The 14327-nt window shown below is 38.6% G+C and overlaps 1 pseudogene; it reads left to right on the top strand.

The window, feature by feature from the left end:
• Window positions 1-13089: 13089 nt before the first annotated feature.
• Window positions 13090-13737, top strand: Prelid1-ps6 (PRELI domain containing 1, pseudogene 6; annotated as a pseudogene).
• The last annotated feature ends 590 nt before the right edge of the window (window positions 13738-14327 follow it).

Raw genomic sequence — 14327 nt, 5'->3', positions numbered from 1 at the left:
GGTTTTTATTCTCTATACTTCATGTAGATATCATGGGAAAAAATCATATCTTAGAGCAAGCTATTAAGTGCCATTGTCATGACATACTTCTCTGGGTCCTATAATTACCTTTCTCTCTCTATCCTGGGCAATCAAGTCAAATCAGAATTGAAAGGCCCAATTCAATTCTGTCATTGCTCTCCATTGTCAGGGGCAGCTCCTATTATGAATCAGTAGTCTGAGCAGCCTGTAAATGACTGAAACTCAAATTATTACAGTTACTGAAAGTCCCAATTACCACAGAAATAACACTATACAGATCAGCACACTGAAGTAGGGTGAGTAGAAAAATTTAAATATCCCCCTCCAAAGCAGCATAGAACTAAATATAGGTCACTCTACAGAATATAAAATAGATCAAACCTAATACCAGATATATTCCTACACAGATGTATCGCTGTTGTTTTTTTTCACTTTCTTTTTAATTTTAAGATGGAAACATTCCAATTTTATGATCAGCTATGGAATTTTTTTATTAAGTCAACTAAATGATGACTTGCTGAGCTACTCCAAAATGAGTCGGTAGTCTCTGCTGAGAATATGAAAATTGACAAAATGATTCTCTTATTCCTAGAAATTTAGACAGTAAAAATAACTGCAGAAGAATGTGGATAGTTGCTAGTAAAAAAAAGGAATGGATGCGCATATCTATTTGGGCAAAAAGAAGGCAAGGAAGGCATCTGAGACAGTGTTGGATGTGATAAATAGGATATGTTTTGGACATTCATTCCAGGAAGGTTTCGACAGAGGCGTTCTCAAAAGGTCCCAATAAAACAAAAGATGATATCGCAAACAGTCCGGTAGGAATTCAAGTATTCTGATATGGGATTGCGGATTAAAGGGAGACAATGCATAATGAACATGCATTTATGACATGAAAGAGTCTACTTTGGATTTCTGAGAAACTACATGTGCAGAGGAGGTCTATAGCACTATCAGCATCCACGTAGTGCGGATTGTATGTGCTAAGGTGTGGGACTATTAAGGGAACATGGGGAGCTTCCCGGAGGTAACATTCCTGAGGAGAACTGGCTGTCCCTCCGCATAAGCCATCAATTGGCAATAGGGCCTCAGATGAACAGGGTGGGACTTAGTGAGACCTACCTCTACTCCCTACTAGAATCCATTTCTCTGATGGCTGATTTTGCTTAGCAAACTTTAAGCTCTACTGGGCCACCATCCAAAATGGGGAAGTAACACATACTTTATAACCCGTATAAAAATTATGCATTCTAAAATAAATTGTTTTATTTTACCAGCTCTGTGAGTCATTTCTTCTATTGAAAAATCCATACGACTGAGGCTCAGACGGTCTTGTAAGACTTACTTGTGACTCAGTAGGTAAATAGCCATAGTTCTGACCTTTTAATTTCTTTCCTAAAATATTTTAAGAACTTAGCATATTAATGAATAGAGTAGTATCTCAAATAATCTTAAATTATCTCAGTGAAGGACAGCCATCTGTCATCATAACTATGTGTTACTTGAGATAAATGGCATCAGATTTGCACCAGATGAATTTCTTTGGTGTAATATTTAGGTTTGCAGTCATGACAAATGCAATGTGAGCTATTAATGCAACTATATAGAACTTCTCTCAAGTTACCAATCAGGATTAATCTTAACAAGTGCCAAAGGCATCTCAACCTTCCATGAAACGACTGCTTATATGTTATGTTTGTATGTAAACGTATCTTTAAAATGTCCTAGATACAACCTGGGATGACAGAAGTTAACACCTAGAATAATGTGATAGAATATTGCTGGGCGATCATTTTGATCGATATTAAGGATCAGTCATATAATTATGTGCAATTATGTATGATGTATATTAATTTATATTTCCCGAATGATCAGATTGCCTAATCACAGTTTAAACAGATTACATTTGATACTGTAAGGAAATCCCCCTTTCACTCCATATACAGAGTCCCAGAAAATGAACTCCAGAGCATTTGCAAAAGGAAATGCTACAGATATTACACACAAGGGAATGAGTAAAGTCCTACGTGGGATGTGGATGCTGTAAGCATCAAAGGTCATGAAATAAGAACCATATGATGAGTCAAATTCTTAGGTCTGAAACACTAGGGGGAGAGAATCGCAGAAAAATTTGGATTCCCAGCGCTTCAGGCAGACGTCAACCTACTTACTTAAAGAGATCCTTCTGAAGTATAAATAGCTTTCGATTCTATATTTTAGTGAGTTTTAAATAATATGCCAGAGGCTGCACACATAAGTGCTTGGAATCTATTTAATCCTCATAGTCGTGTGAAGCTGGTTCATAAAAGGAGGAGGACTCCACCAAGCACACGACAAACATTTGGAGCGATCAGAATCAGGTCTCGACTCTCCGCAGTTTCCCTCATTCTGCTCATTATACAGCATGTAAAAATGTCTTCATTACCTCTTACCCTGAGATCAGACTCCAAAGTCAGGTGTTAAAATAAAACTTGATGGGACTGAAATCACCAAGGAAAATTCCTTGAATCCTTCAAGTGTTTAAGGATCAAAAGCTTGTGTCCATCTTCGCAAAAACGATGTTTCCAAATCAAACATTTTTCCTTTAGCACAGAATCCAAAGATACAAAACTACGAATTGGGAAAAATGAAATAACAACTGAAGTATGACCTCCTTTGTCTCCCAATCTTCGTCCTACCCTTCTAATGTTATGCTTACTTTTTCTGTAACTTATTGTGATAAATGTCTATGCTTTCCGATGCCCGGGTCACTGACTACTCCGGACTAAGAGATTAAAAAAAAAAAAATCGCTCCTGAGAGACACAGCCAGAATACAGCAAATACAGAGGCGAATGCCAGCAGCAAACCACTGAACTGAGAATAGGTCCCCCGTTGAAGGAATCAGAGAAAGAACTGGAAGAGCTTGAAGGGGCTTGAGACCCCAAAAGTACAACAATGTCAAGCAACCAGAGCTTCCAGGGACTAAGCCACTACCTAAAGACTATACATGGACTGACCCTGGACTCTGACCTCATAGGTAGCAATGAATATCCTAGTAAGAGCACCAGTGGAAGGGGAAGCCCTGGGTCCTGCTAAGACTGAACCCCCAGTGAACTAGACTATGGGGGGAGGGCAGCAATGGGGGGAGGGTTGGGAGGGGGACACCCATAAGGAAGGGGAGGGAGGAGGGGGATGTTTGCCCGGAAACCGGGAAAGGGAATAACACTTGAAATGTATATAAGAAATACTCAAGTTAATAAAAAAAAAAAAAAGAAAGAAAAAAAAATCCCTGCTACATTTTTCTCATTTGGATTATCATATGGAGGGACAGTACAAGTCAAGGGTATGAAAGTTATTTTAGGCTCTAAGTTTTTAAATTTTTGTTGATGTATAATGTATTTTCAGCATTATCAATGACAATGTAAGAATGGCTTTTATAAGGACAATCTATTCTAAAAATTTTTACTTAAATACAAGAAAAAATATAAACTAAGAATCACATCATTGTTTTCCTGGCTTGCTTTCAAATTAAATTAGACACAAAACAGTTTTAAAACTAAAATTCTTTAATAATTTCCATGTTTTTACACTTAGTAAATCAAAGTTTTGGAAACAGTAAACTATAATTTTTAGTATCAGCTGCTCATAACATCCCTTCCCACACCCGTTCTGCAGCCCTGCCATTTTACCTATTCTATAAAAACAAAATATTCTCAATAAAAAAATTGTTTTAAAGAACAGGTACTTTTAAAGTAGAATAAAATAAGAAAAACTGTACCTTGACTTAATTTTTGTGTCAGCTATTTGAAGAGTTCTGTGAGATCTCAGGGCATTGAATTCTCCCAGTTCATTATTAACTGTGGAAATATTTTTTTTCTTTTTTTATAAACATGGAAGCTTCATATCACTTTACTTTCTATGAAGGTTTTTGGTGGTATTTTGTCTTAATTTTATCTCTTTATTATGTTTTTTTACTTCTTTGACTTCTTTATTTGCACGCTGCTGAAAAATCTGGTCTCTTCTTGTCCTGAGTCCTTCAAGATGATATATCTTTCTGTCTTTTATTTTTTTTTAAATTAGGTTACTTTCATACATTTCTAAATTGCGGTTTGCTTAAAATGTCTCTCTGATATCTCTTTGTCGTGTTAGTTACTTAGTAAGTAGTCTCTGTCACTCCTTGGTTGCTGGTATAATGTTGGTTGGTGCTTAGTGAAAACCTTGGCCGTCTTGTCTTAGTTTTTGTTTCCTTTGTGATAATATGCCCACGGTGTTTTTCATTTTAAGCCCTGGTTTCAGTTTTAGCCACCACAGTCAGAAATGTGTCAGCATTTCTCTCCTTCCTGCCTTCCTTCCTTCCTCCCTTCCTTTCTCCCTTCCTTCCTTCCTTCCTTTCTTTCTCTTCCTCTTCCTTCCTTCCTTCCTTCTTTCTTTGTCATTTAAAAAAGGTTTATTTTTATTTTTTTAATAGTTTTACCTTTCAGATGTTATCACCCTTCCCAGTTTCACCTCTGAAAATCCCTTATTTCCCTCCCCACTGCTTCTATGAGGGTGCTCTCCCAACTGTCTACCCACTCCCTCCTCACCGCCATAGCATTCCCTTATGCTGGGGCCCAAAGCCTTCACAGTACCAAGGGCCTCCACTCCCTTTGCTGCCAGATAAGGCCATCCTCTGCTACACATGTGTCTGGAGCCATGGGTCCCTCCATGTGTTCTGTTTGGCTCGTGGTTTAGTCCCTGGGAGCTCTGAGGGTTCTGGTTGGTTGACCTTGTTGTTTTTCCTATGGGTTTGCAAACCCCTTCACATCCTTTAGTCCTTTCTCTAACTCCTTCATTGGGGTCCTGTGCTCAGTCATGGTTAGAGACCCCCATATCTGGCTTCTGTAAGCAAGTGCTTCTTGGCATCAGCAATATTGTTGGGGTTTGGTGTCTGGGAATGTGATGGATCCCTAGGTAGGTCTCTGGGTGGCCTTTCCTTAAGTCTCTACTCCCTTTTTTATCCCTGTCCTTTCTTTTGGACAGGAACATATCTGGGTTAAAAAATTTTAAGATGGGTGTATGGCCCCATTCCACCCATCTGGAAGCCATGCCTATCAACTGGAGATGGTCTCTGCAGGTTCTTTCTCCCATTTGTGTATTTCTGCCATCACTTTTGGGTCCTGGGAGCCTCTTGCTTCCCTGGAATCTGGGTCTTTTTAGTGGCTAGCCCCAGTTCCCGTCTCCCAATTTTTATTTCCATTCTTTCTTCTCTAATTTTATTGATTTTGATCATCTTCCTTGTCCCTTTAGTTAATTTGGCTAAGGTATTGTCGATTTTACTCATTTTTTCAAAGAACCAACTTTGTTTAATTCATTTTTATTTCTATTTTATTATTATTATTTTTAGTCCTGGGATAGCAGGCGTCACCACACCTCACCACACAGAGTTTAGACATTGCCTATTTTCACCCACTTTTCCACTTATCACAAGTCTTTCAGCTGTCAAGCCCAGTTTTAAACAATGTCCTCTACCCATGAAAATGTTTTAACATAAAATTATTAGGGGGCTAGACAGATGACTCAGCTGTTAATAGTACATTCTGAATAACCACAAGCTCCTGGAACTCCAAATCCAAACCTGCCTACAAATGCACAGGAATAAAAACAAATATGAATAATTAAAAACAAAATAAATTGTGAAAAGTTCTCTTAGGAAAAAAACAACTGTCTTATAATTCTAGAAAACATAATTTCTACCGAGTATTCTAAGGCCATACTGATGTATATAGGCAAGCATATCTGTTATTTGTATTTTAGTTAGGTAATTATCTAGTTATTAATTATCTAGTTATAATTATCTAGTTAGATAATTTAGTTATCATGCGATCCAAGGGCCTCACCAACAAGGAAAATAGCCAATACCATACAGTATACTTGATATTTTTGTTTCCTTTTCAAAGACAACTTATTGATACTAGTATTATCATGTGATATCACATATTTCATACATTATTATTAGTAACTACATTTGACATAAGCATCTGTCTTCATGCACGTAGGCTCACTGCTTTTGCTATGATAGTGGATCAACAAAGTTATGTCATTACCAGTCTATGATTTATGAAGAATTACTCACGGAAGCTGCTTCAGCTACCTGGTATTTAGGGTTTATACTGTTAATTAAAGCCATATGCTATTTTGCTGTGCTGAGCAGGGAATGCCTGGTACTAGAGCGGCTGTAGCTGACTTAGCTGAATAGCATTCCATGCATGAGTAGAATAGACCTCATTTGGTTTGCGTCCAAGAAGTGATGTTCTTCATGTGTAGATAAAGTCACTGAGCCTTGTCAGAGAAACGTATGCTGAGTTCTTTCTTCCAGGAGAGGGTAAGGAGTTTCTCTCCTCAACCCACACTCTCATTCTGGCATCCATATGCTTAATGGCATTTGGCACTGTAGCTAGTTGGGGTTAGGGAGCAGTTGAAATTCATCAAGCAGCATAAAACTAAGGAGGCCTTGTAGTAGTTGAATCTATGAACCAGGCCTTGTCAGCACCATGGCCTAAGGGTGCTCTGCCTACAGGTCACTGCCATTTGCTCACCTAGCAGCAGGAGTGCTGGTAAAGGGGAAGGCAAAGACCTTGAGGCTTTTATTTCAATTACTTCATTCTCAGATTTTAACACAAGGAACAAGTTGAGTGACCTATCAGGCTAAACCATCACGGTGATGACTAAAATGTTCTGCCTTGTGAATTTTGTCATAGTATAGGTTAGTTCTGCCAGCACATAGGCAGACTACAGAATCTCTCTTATCCGTAATGTATTTATTATATTATGTAGATACAGTAGATAATAGATATTCATTATGTCTTGTGATATAGTCCTTTACTGTATCAGAAGCACATTAACAAAGTAATACTGATAGAAATTTCAAAATCTATTTAATTATAGATTTCGAATCTTGAAATTTAAACAACTACTCCCTATAATTTTAAAGGAAGCATAGCTAAGAAATAAAGGTCTCTCGTTAATGTTAAGCACCATTGCCATGGAGAAATCAAGTTTTATGTGATCTGGGATGATGTAGTTTCTGCCAAATTTTGGCAATTTTACAAATGTAGGTATGTGAAACTGAACGTTTGGCAATTGATTTTCAAGTGTAAGACAGAACAATGTGGAAGCTATTAGCTTGGACTCCTCAAAGGCAACCTTTGGAATATAATTTAATTAAGAAGTCTACAATTCAGTAAGGAATAAAGAGCCATTTAATACACTTGCTAGTGTGATAATTTGACCACTTTTTACTAAGTGTAATTATTATTATTCCATGGACCAGATATAATTTAGAATTTAAAAATCAGAAGCTAGGAAATTACTTCCATGTACATCAAGACTATTTATTCTTCATGAACATTGTGGTTCTTTACCTTACATATACCAGAAATTTTAAAATCAAATCTTTATTTACTAATATAAGGCTACTCATATGCTTGTGGTATGCACTAAGTAAATAAATAAAATTCACCTGTTCAATGGAAAAACATGAGAGCTTTCTGAGAAGTGGTTGAGTCTGCTTGAGGTAACACTGAACAGGAAATCAAATTAAAGGCAAACTTGTTAGCAGTGAAGAAAAAAGAATAAAAAGACATTTTTGTGTAATCCCAAGAAACTGAAGGAAGGATTGATATGAAATCACCATTGGCTTTAACTTTTTAAGCATGGCATTCAAATAAGCATCTAATGAAGTGTTTTCACTTAAAATTACACTTTCAGGTAATTTCTTTAAAATTCTAATTAATGCATCAAAATTGTCACATATTATGATGATATGTTGACAAAGAACATATCTATAGAATATTATCTGGTTTTCTGTTGACAGAAATGGTAGTTGGTGAAATATAGAAACCACACATTGAAATGTAATGATCAGTAACATTGAACTAGCCACAACTCTTCTACAAAGAAGCTTCTCCCATTCTTTTTTTATTCTACTTTTCTTGGATATTTTATGTATTTACATTTCAAATCTTATCCCCTTTCCCCCTCTCATAACCCTCCCCTTCCCCTGCTTCTATGAGGGTGCTCCTACTCCTACCCACCCACCCTTGTCTCAACACCCTGGCATCTCCTACATTGGGGAAATGAGTCTTTACAGGACTAAGGACTTTTTTTCTCTCAGTATCAAAATCCCAAAGACCATAAAGATACACTAGATAGGAACTGTATTCTAATGTATGCCTACACCATATGGATAGCTGTCTATACAGGATATGGCAGTGGATCTACCCTGGTGAAAAACTGCCACTTGAGAACACTGCATGAGGGATAAAGACTAACAGATATATTTCATGCAAGAAAGAAAAATTACTTCCAGTAAGCCTATTAGCAGAGATAAACATCTGAGATATATACATCTTGTGACTAGAACATCATTTATTTCAAAAATGAGTGAGAGTAGAATGTAAGATGTTTCATATCAAGTCTACAAAGGAAGTGACGGCCAGACAAACTTCCTGACTGAGTTGATGAGTCAGCTGTCCTGTATCATGCTTAGGAAAACCAAAAGGATTAAGTGCACCAAGATTGCTTAATGTTAAATCTATTTATGGTATTGTTGAGCACAGGATCCACATTGAAGAGCCTTTTACCTTTCATCAGAATGACAATGACAAAAAACAAAACAAAGAAAAAATAAACAAAACCTCTATATTTAAGCTAAGCAAGTAATCTGGGAAGGATAGACATCAGCAGGAACATTGAATAAGAAAGTGGTATCAATAAGCATACATTGTAATATATGCAACATTCTAATAATATGCATTCTAATATGCAACAGTATTGGAAGGGTTACTAAAAGAAGTCATGTATATGAGTGATTGAGAAGTGAGCATAAGATAAATCTCAAAATAAACACCAAAGTAGAATCAGGAAACCCCAGATATGACAGAGTGTATGCACTCTTCCAGAAAATAAACTGTTAGTAGCTCAGGGTGTGTCTCAGAGTTAGCACTTGCTACACAGTTATATCTACTTCCAAATTAGTAATTCTCATGACAGGTGTGTCCTTACAATAAAACCCAGTGTGATGACAATATACACAGTGCTTCTGAGACATGGAACAAGCACAATGTATGAAGAATCCCCTCAGAATTCTACCTGAGTTGCTATGAAGAAGGCATTCAATGCAAGGAAACATAAACACAGTATAACCCCAGTTCCTCTTTGTTCAGGAGACAGAGAGTAGTCACAGAGGCCAAACAGATAGATTATGAAGACAGTGAACCAAAAAGGAAGAGTTCACAAAAGAAAAATCTCTACTGATTTATATAGTGTTATGTAGGTTAATTATATGTTTACAAAAAAAAACCAAAAGAATTGTTTAGAGCAACACATTAACTGTAGGCACTTCCATCTAATTTCTAATTACTCTTAGAAAGACACACAATATTATGATATTTAGATCATTTTCATTCCTTCCTATGCCATAACATTTCCTTTAAAATTATAGGGAGGGGGTGTGTTAATTTCAAGATTTGAAATCTATAATTAAATAGATTTTGAAAATTTTATCAGTATTACTTTGCTAAACTGCTTCTGGTACCATAAAGGACTATATCACAGAAGATAATGAATATCTATTATCTACTATATCTACATAATATAATAAATACATTGCAGGTAAGAGAGATTCTGCAGGCTGCCTATGTGCTGGCAGAACTAACCTAAACTATGACAAAATTCACAAGACAGAACATTTACTCATCAAGTACACACACACACACACACACACACACACACACACACACACACACACACAAACATACTTCCGCAGGGAGACAAATAACCCTATTAAAAAATGAGGTTCAGAGCTAAACAAAGAATTCACAGTTGAGGAATGCCGAATGGCTGAGAAACACCTAAAGAAATGTTCAACATCTTTAGTCAGAAGGGAAATGCAAATCAAAACAACCCTGAGATTTCACCTCACACCAGTGAGAATGGCTAAGATCAAAAACTCAAGTGACAGCAAATGCTGGCGAGGATGTGGAGAAAGAGGAACACTCCTCCATTGTTGGTGGGATTGCAGACTGGTAAAACCATTCTGGAAATCAGTCTGGAGATTCCTCAGAAAATTGGACATTGAACTACCCGAGGATCCAGCTATACCTCTCTTGGGGATATACCCAAAAGATGCCCCAACATACAAAAAAGACACGTGCTCCACTATGTTCATCGCAGCCTTATTTATAATAGCCAGAAGCTGGAAAGAACCCAGATGCCCTTCAACAGAGGAATGGATACAGAAAATGTGGTACATCTACACAATGGAATATTACTCAGCTATCAAAAACAATGACTTTATGAAATTCATAGGCAAATGGAGAGAACTGGAAAATATCATCCTGAGTGAGGTAACCCAATCACAGAAAAACACACATGGTATGCACTCATTGATAAGTGGCTATTAGCCCAAATGCTTGAATTACCCTAGATGCACAGAACACATGAAACTCAAGACAGATGATCAAAATGTGAATGCTTCACTCCTTCTTTAAAGGGGGAATAGGAATACCCATTTGCAGGGAAGGGAGAGGCAAAGATTAAAACAGAGACTGAAGGAACACCCATTCAGAGCCTACCCCACATGTGGCCCATACATATACAGCCACCCAATTAGACAAGATGGATGAAGCAAAGAAGTGCAGACCGACAGGAGCCGGATGTAGATCGCTCCTGAGAGACACAGCCAGAATACAGCAAACACAGAGGCGAATGCCAGCAGCAAACCACTGAACTGAGAACAGGACCCCCATTGAAAGAATCAGAGAAAGGACTGGAAGAGCTTGAAGGGGCTCGAGACCCCATATGTACAACAATGCCAAGCAACCAGAGCTTCCAGGGACTAAGCCACTACCCAAAGACTATGCATGGACTGACCCTGGACTCTGACCTCATAGGTAGCAATGAATATCCTAGTAAGAGCACCAGTGGAAGGGAAAGCTCTTGGTCCTGCTAAGACTGTATCCCCAGTGAACGTGATTGTTGGGGGCAGGGTGGTAATTGGGGGAGGATGGAGAGGGGAACACCCATAACGAAGGGGAGAGGGAGGTGTTGGGGGATGTTGTATGGGAAACCGGGAAAGGGAATAGCATTCGAAATGTAAATAAAAAATACTCAAGTTATTAAAAAAAAAGGAAAAAAAGAAATAGCAATTTTCAACTTCACTTGGAATAACAAAACGTCTAGTATAGCGAAAACTGTTCTCACGTATAAAAGAACATGAGTACATATCACCATCCCTGACCTTAAGCTGTACTACAGATCAGCCTTGATTAAAAAAACTGCATGGTATTGGTACAAAGAGAGACAGGTAGATCAATGGAATAGAACTGAAGACACAGAAATGAACCCATATACCTATGGTCACTTGGTCTTTGACAAAGGACTTAAAATCATCCAGTGGAAAAAAACAACATTTTCAAACAATGGTTTTGGTTCAACTGGAGGTCAGTATGTAGAAAAATGCAAATTGATCCTTTCTTATCTCCCTGTACAGAGATCAAGTCCAAGTTGGTCAAGGACCTCCTTGTAGAACCAGATACACTGAATCTAATAAACGGGAAAGTGGGGAAGAGCATCAAACACATAGACACAGGGGAAAATTTCCTGAACAGAACACTAATGTATTATGCCCTAAGATCAAGAATCAACAAATGGGACCCCATAAAATTGTAAAGCTTTTGTAAGGCAAAGGACATTATCAATAGGACAAAACAGCAAGCAACAGATTGGGAGAAGATCTTTACCAATTTTACATCCCATTGAAGGCTAATATCCAACATATAGAAAGAACTCAAGAGCTTGTACTTCAGATAACCAAATGATTCTATTAAAAATGGGCTACAGAATTAAACAAAGAATTCTCAACTGAACAATAATATGGAATGGCCAAGAAACACCTAAAGAAATGTTCCACATCCATAGCCATCAGGAAAATCCAAATTAAAACCACCCTGAGATTCTACCTTACACCAATCATAATTGCTAAGATCAAAATCTCAGGTGATAGCAGATGCTGTTAAAGATGTGGAGAAAAAGGAACACCCCTCCTCTCTTGTTCGTGGGATTGCAAGTTGCTAGAACCACTCTGGAAATCGGTCTGGCATTTCTTCAGAAAATTAGACATAGTACTACCTCAGGACCCAGCGATACCACTCCTGGTCATATACCCAAAAGATTTTCCAACATATAACAAGGACTCATCTTCCACTATGTTCATAGCAGCTATATTTATAATAACCAGAAACTGGAAACAACATGTTCCTGTAATATTATATATATATATATATATATACATATATATAACTTTATTAATTTCTTTTTATATTTTTCTAAATTTTAATGTTAGTTGTGAATGTCATATATTTTTAAATATTAAGGTTTTAATATATTACTATAGACATGTTTTTATATTAACATAATACAATTTAATTAGTATTATGTATATGTACATCAGTAACTCTGCCCATGTTTTATGAGTAAATAATATATCATAATCATATACAAATATATTGAATTATGTATCAAGATATATATTTGTGTTTCTCCAGAGATAGATGACTCAAATGCATATGTGTACACTCATTGCGAGCCAAGACCTTACTTCAGATATATATCAGATTCTCAAATTTTCCAAGCCAAGCTGCAACCACTACATAGACACATGTGTTTATACACACTAATCACACAAGACTAGAGTTAAGAGTATTAATCATGTGGCAGCATTACCAAGGTAGAAACCTGACTGAATATTATGGTTCCCTGACTGAAAGCCTGGCTTATAATTCCATGTATTAAGTACCCATTTTACTCATTAAACGAAAGGGATCACTTGTGGACCTACACAAAGTAAGGATTATAAAGTTTGTTGTCATTATCTTAAAAATAAGCCAAGCAGTCGTATACTTTCATGGAGGCGGTAGGGACCTGGGCTCTGCGCCGCAGTGGTTGAGCTGTGAGCCTGGCAGGCATGTGCCTTGCCACGTTCCCCCACCCCCACCCGGGGCTCTTCACCCTGATGCTGCATGAGTGCTGAGCCCACCCGGGTCTGGACAATGGTGAAGTATTTCCTGGGCCAGAGCGTGCTCTGAAGTTCCTGGAACCAAGTGTTCGCTGCCTTCTGGCAACAGTACTCAAATCCCTATAGCAAACAGGTCTTAACCGAAGATATAGTGCACTGGGAGGTGACCCCTGACCAGAAGCTTCTGTCCCGGAGACTCCTGACCAAGACCAACAGGATGCCACGTTGGGCAGAGCGACTCTTTCCCGCCAACGTTGCTCACTCGGTGTACACCCTGGAGGACTCGATTGTGGACCCACAGAATCAGACCATGACCACCTTCACCTGGAACATCAACCACGCCCGGCTGATGGTGGTGGAGGAATGATGTGTTTACTGTGTGAACTCTGACAATAGCGGCTGCACTGAAATCTGTCGGGAGGCCTGGGTCTCCTCTAGCTTATTTGGCATCTCCAGAGCTGTCCAGGAATTAGGTCTTGCCCGGTTCAAAAGCAAAGGGACCAAGAAAATGGGTTTTGAATACATCCTGGCCAAGCTACAAGGTGAGGCCCCTTCAAAAACACTTGTTGAGACAGCCAAAGAGGCCAAAGAGAAAGCAAAGGAGACCGCACTGGCAGCTACAGAGAAGGCCAACGACCTAGCCAACAAGGCCGCCACCAAGCAGCAGCAGCAGCTCGTATAGCTCCCTTCCTCTCACTCCTTCCCCTTGTACTTGATTATTAAAGATGAACCTGCAGCCCTCTCTGCTGTCTGGGGTGGTGGGTCAGGGCGCTGTCCTGGTCAGCATCTGCACCACGCCCAGCTATGTCTGTTGGGCTGATCAAGGGGTGCAGTGACTTGCCCAAGGTCACAGCAGTGCAAAGATTGTACGCTCCAAGAGGACAGGGCTCCCCATGTCCTCGGCTGGATCCCAAGTCCCCTGAACAATATTTAGCACATAACAGGCACTCAATAAACACATGATTTGACTGCTCCCCCCCAAATAAGTCAAAGTACCACACCAAGTATTTTGATCAGAAATTAACTTTGTTTTTTGTTTTTTTGTTTTTTTTTCTTTTTCTTTTTTATTAACTTGAGTATTTCTTATATACATTTCGAGTGTTATTCCCTTTCCTGGTTTACGGGCCAACATCCCCCTAACTCCTCCCCCTCCCCTTCTTTGTGGGTGTTCCCCTCCCCATCCTCCCCCCATTGCCGCCCTCCCCCCAACAATCTAGTTCACTGGGGGTTCAGTCTTAGCAGGACCCAGGGCTTCCCCTTCCATGGTGCTCT

Source organism: Rattus norvegicus, chromosome 16, assembly GCF_021556685.1.
Source record: "Rattus norvegicus strain SHRSP/BbbUtx chromosome 16, alternate assembly SHRSP_T2T, whole genome shotgun sequence".
NCBI lineage: Eukaryota > Metazoa > Chordata > Mammalia > Rodentia > Muridae > Rattus > Rattus norvegicus.
This window is presented reverse-complemented; position numbering and strand designations above follow the sequence as displayed.